This window comes from Mytilus trossulus, unplaced genomic scaffold, assembly GCF_036588685.1.
Source record: "Mytilus trossulus isolate FHL-02 unplaced genomic scaffold, PNRI_Mtr1.1.1.hap1 h1tg000103l__unscaffolded, whole genome shotgun sequence".
NCBI lineage: Eukaryota > Metazoa > Mollusca > Bivalvia > Mytilida > Mytilidae > Mytilus > Mytilus trossulus.
Genome location: NW_026963296.1, coordinates 1,461,503 through 1,471,559, shown reverse-complemented (window position 1 = coordinate 1,471,559; position 10,057 = coordinate 1,461,503).

The window sequence follows — 10,057 nt, the reverse complement described above, 5'->3', positions numbered from 1 at the left end:
TTTTACTAATAATCTGTTTATATCTTAGTTTTTTTTTTAACATGATTGGTTCATGTCCGTCATATTTGTTGTTCGTTAATTGATATGTCATAAATATGGGCCATTTGCTTTCATTCCATTTTACTGTTTAAAATTTACAGCCACTATACTCTATTAGGTTTTTTTTTATTGATAAAGCCACTTCACTTAATAAATGTAATGGTAGTGGATAATTGTCTCTTTGGCAATCAAACCACCTATCCTCATTCTTTTTATATATACATTTTTGTACATATATCATATATGTATATGAAATAAATAAATAAGGCAATTAGTTTTCTAGTTAGCCAACTATGCAGTATGGGCTTTGCTTATTGTTGAAGGATGTACAGTGACTATAGTTGTTAATTTCTGTGTTATTTTGGTCTCTTGTGGAGAGTTGTCTCATTGGCAATCATACCACATCTTCTTTTTCATATGTATACACCCAAAGGCTTTTGTCAATGTTTATTTTTCAATACTGGATAAGAAACTGTAAATTCTGAATTAATTGCATGCATTTATTATTGCAATTTTGTCATTTAAGACTAAAATGGGATTTTATTTTTTTGATATTGAGAAAAATCCTGTTAAATTCGTACAAAAATTTGAAAATTTGAGTTTAGTTCTTGCGATTATAACCCTGTCACCTTTTTTGTAATAACAAAAACAGTGCAATAATTTCTGAATTGACAGTAATTTACTATTTATATGATATAGAATGGTACTGTAAGCACTTACTGGTGAAAACTAAATTATCAGATTCTTTTGCATTTGAAATTCCTTTATTTCTGTTAAAATTCGATATATCTTAAAGTGCCCTGTGGAAATCAAATCATGCTAAATGTGCGTAACATTTTGTAAACTTCTTTGTGATTGTTGACTAAATTATGACAGGAAAATTTTGATTCAGTTGGGAAATTTTTTATCAATATTATTTGATGGCTTAATTCATCAATTCACAGTTGTTGTGAGTCAGTTTTCATATTATTCTGCTCTAACCAGTGCTGCAGTGAGGTGATATTGAAGCTTAACTGTTAACATGTACATTTGTACCACTCTGTGTTGACATGTGCATAGAAAATATAGCAATCCCCCCCCCCCCCCCAAAAAAAAAAAGAAATAAAATACAAAGTTTTATCTAAAGAAGTTTTATCACACTTTTAAATCATACTAGAAATTTGTACCTGAACCAACTGGCAGAGATATTCTCTTTGTCATTCATAGCTCTTTGCATACTGATGCTGGTATGCCTCTGCTTGGTTTTGCAACACTCTGGTCTGGATGTGTAGGTGACTGTCACTTTCTCGTTTGACGCCTCCAATATATTCAAAAATCATCCCTGTGTTTCGGGCATATGTTAATGTCACATGACGAATAGTCTATTAAAAATATCCCACTTCTGTACAGTATCAAAAGCCCTTTTGGTAGTTCATAGTCCGTGGAGTTACACCCAAGACCACGTAAATGGGTACTTGTGGGTTTGTCACATTTGGTTAAAGGGAGCTTTCGGGTCGATCCGGCCCCACGTCGATCCGGCCCCACGTCGATTTGGCCCATATGTAAAGTCAATCCGGCCCCAATAAAAAATATATTCATAAGGAATTAAAAAAAAGATATATATTGATTGTAATTCATAAATGTTTATGATTTTAATTATAATGTAAAAGGTGTACGGTAAAAAAAATAAAAAAAGGCCTTTAAAAAATATTTTCTTTAGATGAGTATAAACTGAGACTACTATACTGTGTTATAGTAGTCTCAGGTATAAAACAACTAGGTTGATCATGTTTTTATTACAAGTTTTCAGACAATTGTTGAATAAATAAACCAATTATAGACTAATGATTTGGTTAAACAAGACATTATGATGAGTTAAATTTTAACGGTTCCATTGGACTGTAAATATTTATTTAGCTCCTCTGCGTGAGACTGAAGTAAATAAAATAAAAATCGCCATGACATTCAAAGTCAACATGGAAAATATCTTCACATTTTAAAATATGTTGGAGCTATATATATGCTATAAAAACAGACACAATTACACTCAGTTTCGTATCGATTTAAAATAGTTCTTTAACTGGTACTCCAATACTTCATTTGCCTGTTGTCATCCATCATCGACCCTTTTTTGCAAGTTTCTTTTATACTGTTCAAATTTGTCAAAAATTCCTCCATATATTTATATAGTTTATTCATATGGGGCCGGATCGACTTGGGGCCGGATCGACGTGGGCCGGATCGACTTGGGCCGGATCGACTTGGGCCAGGATTGACTTGGGGCCGGATCGGTTTGGGGCCGGAACGACCGGATACCTAAAGGGATACACAGGACATTTGAAGCATAATGCAATGATTGTCCACATTCAGCTTTATAAGCAAATGTACATTGCATTTCATTCTTTTTTTCTCATACTGCATTGTTATGCATTAATAACCTAATTACAGATTGTCCATGAAATAATACAGCAGAAGATGTGGTTCCATTTTGTCTCCAATGTAAACATTAAAGAGTACAATCAGAGGAGGTAATTCAATCTTTTACTGGGGCACCATGAATTTTGTTTCTTAATTTTTCTGTACAGCCAGAAATTTAAGGTTAAGTTTGAAATTATTAAATCAAATATATATGTACCAAACAAATATTTAAAATTAGAACTGTTATGTCCTGATGAAAACTATAGCATATGAATATTGGATTAAGATAGGACAAATATTTTGATAATTAAATTCATCTAAAACCCTTGAATTTCTCATTTTTGATGTTAAAAAAATTAATATTGTGTTCTAAAATTTTTCTCTTTAATTATTTTCTATATACTAGTAACTTTGAGTTAAAATCGAGGAGCTTGTTTAAAATTAAATAGTATATTCTGCTTGAAATTCTTCTTTTTTTCGTTAAAATTTTAGATTTTTTTACATGCTCAAAATGTCATTAAAAATTATTTGCAAAGCAAAAGCTTACAGATTCTGAAGATATCAACCTTATGAAACATAAAAAGCACAACAGAAACAAAATTCAGGTGTTATCTTGCAAATTGATAACTTTTAAAAACAGTAAGCAGTTCCAACTTCTCTGTACCAATCATTTTTCAAAAGTTGGCATGGTGGCAATTCATAACATTTGATGGTAAAAACCGTTTTCTGCAGTTGAAAACATGTTTAACTTGCATTCTGTCAAAGAAAATTACTACATTTGCTATAAAAATGACAAAAAAAACAATTACAAAAATGGCCATTTTTTCATAAGAAAATGCTTGTGCCATTGCTTGGATGTGTTCTAAAAATAGAATTGCTTATTTCTAAAAATAGAATCAAATATTAGCACTTTTGATGGTTTACACAGAGTCCCTACATGGTATCCTTCCATATACATGTCACACAACATTATATTTCGAAACTAGCTTACGGACGATTTTTGGCATATTGCATGGTTTTCTCATGGACAAGCTCTTAATGTTGTGTCGTTGTTCTCCTCTTTATATTTAATGCGTTTCCCTCGGTTTTGGTTTGTTACCCCGATTTTGTTTTTTGTCCATGTATTTATGAGTTTGAACAGCGGTATACTACTGTTGCCTTTATTTAATGTGATATCCATTATCAGAGGCAAATTCAAGTGGGGGAGAGAGCCCGGGCCGCCTTAAGTTGAAAAATAAAGTTAATTATATAGGGAATCACTGAAACCTGATTAGAGCGGGCATCCTCTAAGGCAGTCAGTTGGACACCTCTTTTAAAATTTCTGATGGTTGAAGGCCGAACGGTAACCCAAAGTTGCCTAAATCTACGTATACGTAGTTTTGACTCTGTTTGAAGGTTGTCTCTATACGAAACCAGTCTTCATTCTTTTTTCCACGATGATATCATAGAATGAAAACCCAAACAGAGCCACACGAATCCTGCTTTTATGCATTGTTTTAAGTTAGACATGAAAATGAAAAAACTGTCACCTGTAATAAATCAGTTGAAGCAAAATAAGACGTTCCGAAAAATGAGTTTGAAATGTCCAGTAGGAAAATAATTTCTTTGATTCATTTGTTTGGAATTTCAATGCATTTTTTATTATTATTTCTCCAGCCACATAAACTGCATTATATATATCAATCTTCGTTTTAAAATCATATGATTATGATGGAAGTTTTTTTATGCTCCTGTTGCAAGTGAAATAACAAATTATTGAAGAGTTCCGTATTTATCTTCTCTTAAAAGGTGCTGTGCGTAGAAACATTAAGAGCTTCTTATAAGAGTCCCAAAAAGAAGTTTAAATAGGAATTATAAGGCGTGTGATAAAACTTGAGTCCACAAACGTAACGAACAAAGCACAGAAAATGCACATTCTGGAGATTCTAAAAAAAATATATGCTAAGAGCAGTGTAAGGTAAGTAATAAGCGACTATGCCGTCATTTCTTTATACTGTAACATAATAGATGGACATTTTAAAAAAATCAGGTGTTAATTTAGTCTAGACTATCGAATCATTCATAATTTCCAGATTTTTTTAAACCCCTTGTAATGCACATTTTGAATATCAAGTTATTTTCGAAGTAAGAAAATAGCAAGTTCATATTTTTTAAACCGATTCTTCCATGTTCTTATATTAATCCTTCCAAATTACCTCTTCTTACGCGCATCTATGTCCGTTTTTGAATTTTTTTTTGTGAAGTTCGTATGACATCATAGTCCGAATACGAAAAATTTTAATGTATGAATATGCAGGAAAATACGTTTAGTTTGTACAAATTTCAGGTCAAAAAACTATTTAATGCTTATTTAATGTTACCTGTTACACATATTTTTGCCGTTTTCTCCATGTTCGTTTCATGAATTTTGATAAACTTTTAACCTACGTAGCTTTGAGGTTTATGCACCCTTCTGTAGCCATTTTTGTACGAACTTTTTAAACTTCAATTGTATAAAAACTACAGATATCTATAATACTAAAATTACGAGGTCCAATTTGTCAGCCGTCATCACGTAAAAACGACAAATCAAAGAATTCAACTTTATTTACAACTAATATCGGACAATAGTGTTGATTAAAAATTACACCACTCCAGACCCTTTTGTTTTCCACATAATTAATATTGCCAATAATTAACAAGTTCCGGGTCGAATCCGATACCAATACCAATATTATAATATATATTTACCTGTTACCTATTACCTTATCTGTACGTTCCGCATCTGACAAGGCGCACCACCAAAGTTGTATTTAGGATGCTACATATATTAGATCGCCACCAAAAGTTGTATTTAGGATGCTACATATAATCACAGGGTTGACACTACTAAATTCAATCATTGTCAAATGCATGTGTTCCCTATTGTAGTATTTTAGTTGGTAAGACTTTCTAAGATGACCATACGAATCAGGGGCGGATCAAGCCATTTTAAACGGGGGTTCCTAACCCAGGACAAAAGGGGGGTTCCAATCACATGTTCCCATTTAAATACATTGATCGTCCAAAAAAAGGGGGGTTCCAACCCCCAGAACCCCCCTCTGGATCCGCGCCTGCGAATACTAAAAATCTGTAAGGCGTAGTTTTCAATTTGTTAGCGGGCATAACGTAAAACAGCGAATCAAAGAGTTCAACTTTATTTATAACTTATGTAGGACAATGCTGTTGATTAAAAAAACACTCCATTCAAGGACCTTTCGATTTCCAAATAATTAATATCACCAATAATTGATAAGTTTCAGGTCGACGGGTTCAAGCAGAAAGATTTTGAAAGCAGAGAAAACTGTGCATCTTATAATCGGCATGACTTTATCTGATGACAATACCAATACTACAATTAGACTTACGCATAGTTATATACTTTAATTCAGTCACGGACCCGCGATTTCACGGGTTTGTTCTAGTAATGAATAATAAAGATATGCCGTTGTGAACATATTCCAAGGGGAAACTTGATGCAAAGCATTATTTTTTACTGTTCCATTGTATTTAATAGAAAAAGAGGACTTTGTGGCGTATAAATCAAGATTTTTATAGAAAATCCACAGCCTTTATCCTTGTACTCTCATATTTGGCAATTTGATGACTGATAGATATTGGATTATTGCATGCAGTGCTAGCATTGATTTCCTTATAACAAGTTTATAAATGTAGTTATTGGTTAAAACAAATATAAATATGGCCAAAAGCAAGTACACCTTTTAGGGTGCGCTCGACTTTAGTGACTCAGCACGAGGTGTTTTAGAATTTACAGGTTGCTTAGAACTTTTTGTAAAAAATAAACACTAGCACATCATAGAAAATCAAGTGAGTAATTTATGTTTCAAATTTGATAACAAAAATCTCTGTATTGAAGGCTGTGGATTTTCTATAAAAATCTTGATTTATTTGCCACAAAGTCCTCTTTTTCTATCAAATGCAATGAAACAGTAAAAAGTAATGCTTTGCATCAAGTTTCCACTTGGAATATGTACTAAATAGACTAACTCTATTATTCATTATATCTGTAGTTTCGATACAATTGAGGTTTGAAAAATGCGTACAAAAATGGCTACAGAAGGGTACATAAACCTTAATCATTTTATCATTTACAAAATCCCATTTAAGATATAAGTTTTACATGGTTGTATAAAACTAATTTTAAAATCGCATTTACAACTTCGTGCACGTCGTGGTTTATGCCAGCCATGAATGTAAAACATTACTCAGACCGGAACCACAGTTTGGGAACGGAACTGTACGGTTTTCTAATAATTTGGTCATTCGGGAGACTGTCAAGCGGTGCTCCGACATTCGAAAAATAACAAGTTGCTTGATGGAAACTTGACGAACTTTTATGTTCCTATACAACGTTTCTGCTTCAAGTTTTGATAGCTAAAACATTCTTTATGTAAATATGAACCAATAAAATAATAAGAAAGATATATGCATCGAAACGTTTTCCTTAGAATGGTGGAGCTCCGTCTAAAACAATCAAAAAGGTCACACAACAGCGATCAAAAATGTCAAAAAAACATCGAAAAATCAATGTTTGCTACCTGGATTTTCACATGTACCTTTTCTGATATATAGTCTTACCTGCCTGACAGTTTCAAAGCCATTGTCCCAGTAGAAATCCAAATATATTCATTTTCTCCATGTCAGATATTTTTATTGACTGTACAATCGCTCGCAAGTTGACTGTAATATCACTCGGAGCCTTCCTGTACAATCACTCGGAGCTTTTCTTTTCATCGTTTGGCTACTAGACTACTCCGAAAGGAGGGTAACTAGATAATGCTAATTAAACTTCTTCTGCCACATTCATGATCAGTTTATGTTTTCCATGATACTTTTGTCATCTAAATATTTATTAAAACTACTGCAATCCAATACAATATATGTCTGGTATGATTTTTCTCTCCTTTTTCTGTTACGATTTTTGGTATTGTTATCGATTTTTGTTTTAACCTATATTACACACTCAAAGGTGTTAATGATTTTTGAACGTTTTATTTGAATGGCTGCAGCCTGCATTAGCGGATCTGGTATGCGGGGAGAGGGAGTTTTTGGTGGTTGAAGCCTATTTTTTTTCTTCGATTTTTATGGTGTTCCGTGGTTTGAATCCCCCTTTGTAGAAAGGCGGGATCCGCACCTGGTCTGATATCGTCAATGATAGTATGATGATCCGATTATTCATCTGATTTTTAAAGTTTGGTCTTGTACTGTGATAGTCTTGGGGAGAAATGAGCGCACACAAACATTTTTACCCTTGCCAAGTTCTTTATGTACCTGTTTTAAGTCAAGAGCTCGTAGTTCAGTGGTTGTCGTTAGTTCGTGTCTGTCATATATGTTTTTCGTAAATTGTTTTTATTATGAATTAGGCCGTCAGTTCAATTCGAAAGGTATTGATTCTTATTTTTTCTTTTCTGGACCTTTTATAGCCGACTATAATTGCTTAAATCCATTTATTTTTTAACTTTGACAATCATATCACATCTCTTTAATTTTATGTTGAGAATATAAATGTGGTTTGATAAAATGTTGTTTTCCCTAAATAAAAACAACTGTTTCGTTCGTTTGTCGGATGCTATAGTTGGGAATATTAAAAAGTTCCTGAATCGTGACATTGATATAAAAAAAAATGTTGAAGAATTTTGTGTTTTCTCTGTCTTTCAGATAACAAGTCCTCTCCCATCCTTGATAAAATTTAATTTTACTGGAGCTTTTTCTACCAGTAGCTACATGTATAGCTTGTAATAAACAGACATCTCATTTGTAATTATACCACATCTTCTATTTTAATATCATGTTTATTGACATAAACGTGTCTTTTCTTCGGTCAGTGGTTAGCTACCACAATTCCACATTCGAATTCCTTGTTATACCAAATTAAAAAGTGTTAGGTATGTGTAGATACACCATAAGAGAGGCTAAATTTCACGATAAAGCTTTGCTTTGAAATTTAGTTCATCCTATGGTGTATCTACACATATAGCCAATCACTTTTTTATTTGGTAAATGACATGTATCAAAGTTCTCAACTGATATCACAGGAAAGAAAATGTGTTACAATGTAGTTTCTTGCTAAAAGTGTGAGGTATCTAACATACACCACATGACCATTTTCAATCTTCTGGTAAACCAATCAGAGGGTCGATATGGAACTGTGGTGTATGTGTCGATTCCCTCACACTTTTTCAAACAAACTATGGTACATATCAAGTTACAATATCCCGATCCTGTGCTAAAAAATTCTTTGTTGTATTGTTCAAATATGTATTTATTATTTTTCTAAAATTGCTGGTGAATAATATATTAAGTAAAATTCAAAATATGCCAATTAACTTTCCAGAGAATCTTTTCGGTATATATAAATATTTAATTTGTACGAGGATTATTTTCATTTTTATTTAAGATTAGATTGTTTACATATTTTGTACTGTCCTTTTCTTTTTGTCTTGTATACTTATTCAGTGGTTGTTTGTTTATGTGTTACATATTTGTTTTTCGTTCATTTTTTGTACATAAATAAGCCGTTAGTTTTCCGAAGTTATTTCGGGACATTTTAAAGATGACTATGCGGTATGGGCTTTATTCATTGTTGACGACCGTACGGTGACCTATAGTTGGTAATTTCTGTGTCATTTTGGTCTCTTGTGGAAAGTTGTCTCTTTGGCAATCATACCACATCTTTTTTTTTATGTGTAGTGTACACGTTTTGTTTTTGTCTCTGATATAGTCACCTTAATAGGGTTCCTTGATAGAATCTTAATTGTCAAAATGACTGGTTTTGTGCTTATTTTCACTTCAAATACCATAGATCAGATGAACAAATAGGACAGCAATACACAACCAATACAATGCATATGCAACTTTTTTTTGTATTTAATGAATTTAGCCAAGCAATTCTACAGGAAAGCTCCAAGTGATTTACAGGAAGGCTCCGAGTGATATTACAGTCAACTTGCGAGCGATTGTACAGTCAATAAAAATATCCGACATGGAGAAAATGAATATATTTGGATTTCTACTGGGACAATGGCTTTGAAACTTTCAGACAGGTAAGACTATATATCAGAAAAGGTACATGTGAAAATCCAGGTAGCAAACAATGATTTTTCGATGTTTATTTGACATTTTTGATCGCTGTTGTGTGACAATTTTTATCGTTTTACACGGAGCTTCACCATTCTAAGGAAAACGTTTTGAGGCGCATATCTTTCTTATTATTTTATTGGTTCATATTTACATAAAGAATGTTTTAGCTATCAAAACTTGAAGCAGAAACGTTATATAGGAACATAAGAGTTCGTCAAAGTTTCCATCAAGCAACTTGTTATTTTTCGAATGTCGGAGCACCGCTTGACAGTCTCCCGAATGACAAAAATATTAGAAAACCGTACAGTTCCGTTCCCATACTGTGGGAACACATTAAAACAAACGGAATACGCGGTAGGCTCCGATTGCTTTAACAACTTTTGCCTTAAGGCTAATAATAAGAAAAAACATTTGAAGTGTATTTTGGTGGGAATGTTTTTTCTACCTCTTGTAACTGTTTTGTGTTTGTTTTTCGAGGTGTGGGGTGGGGGAGTTTGCTTTT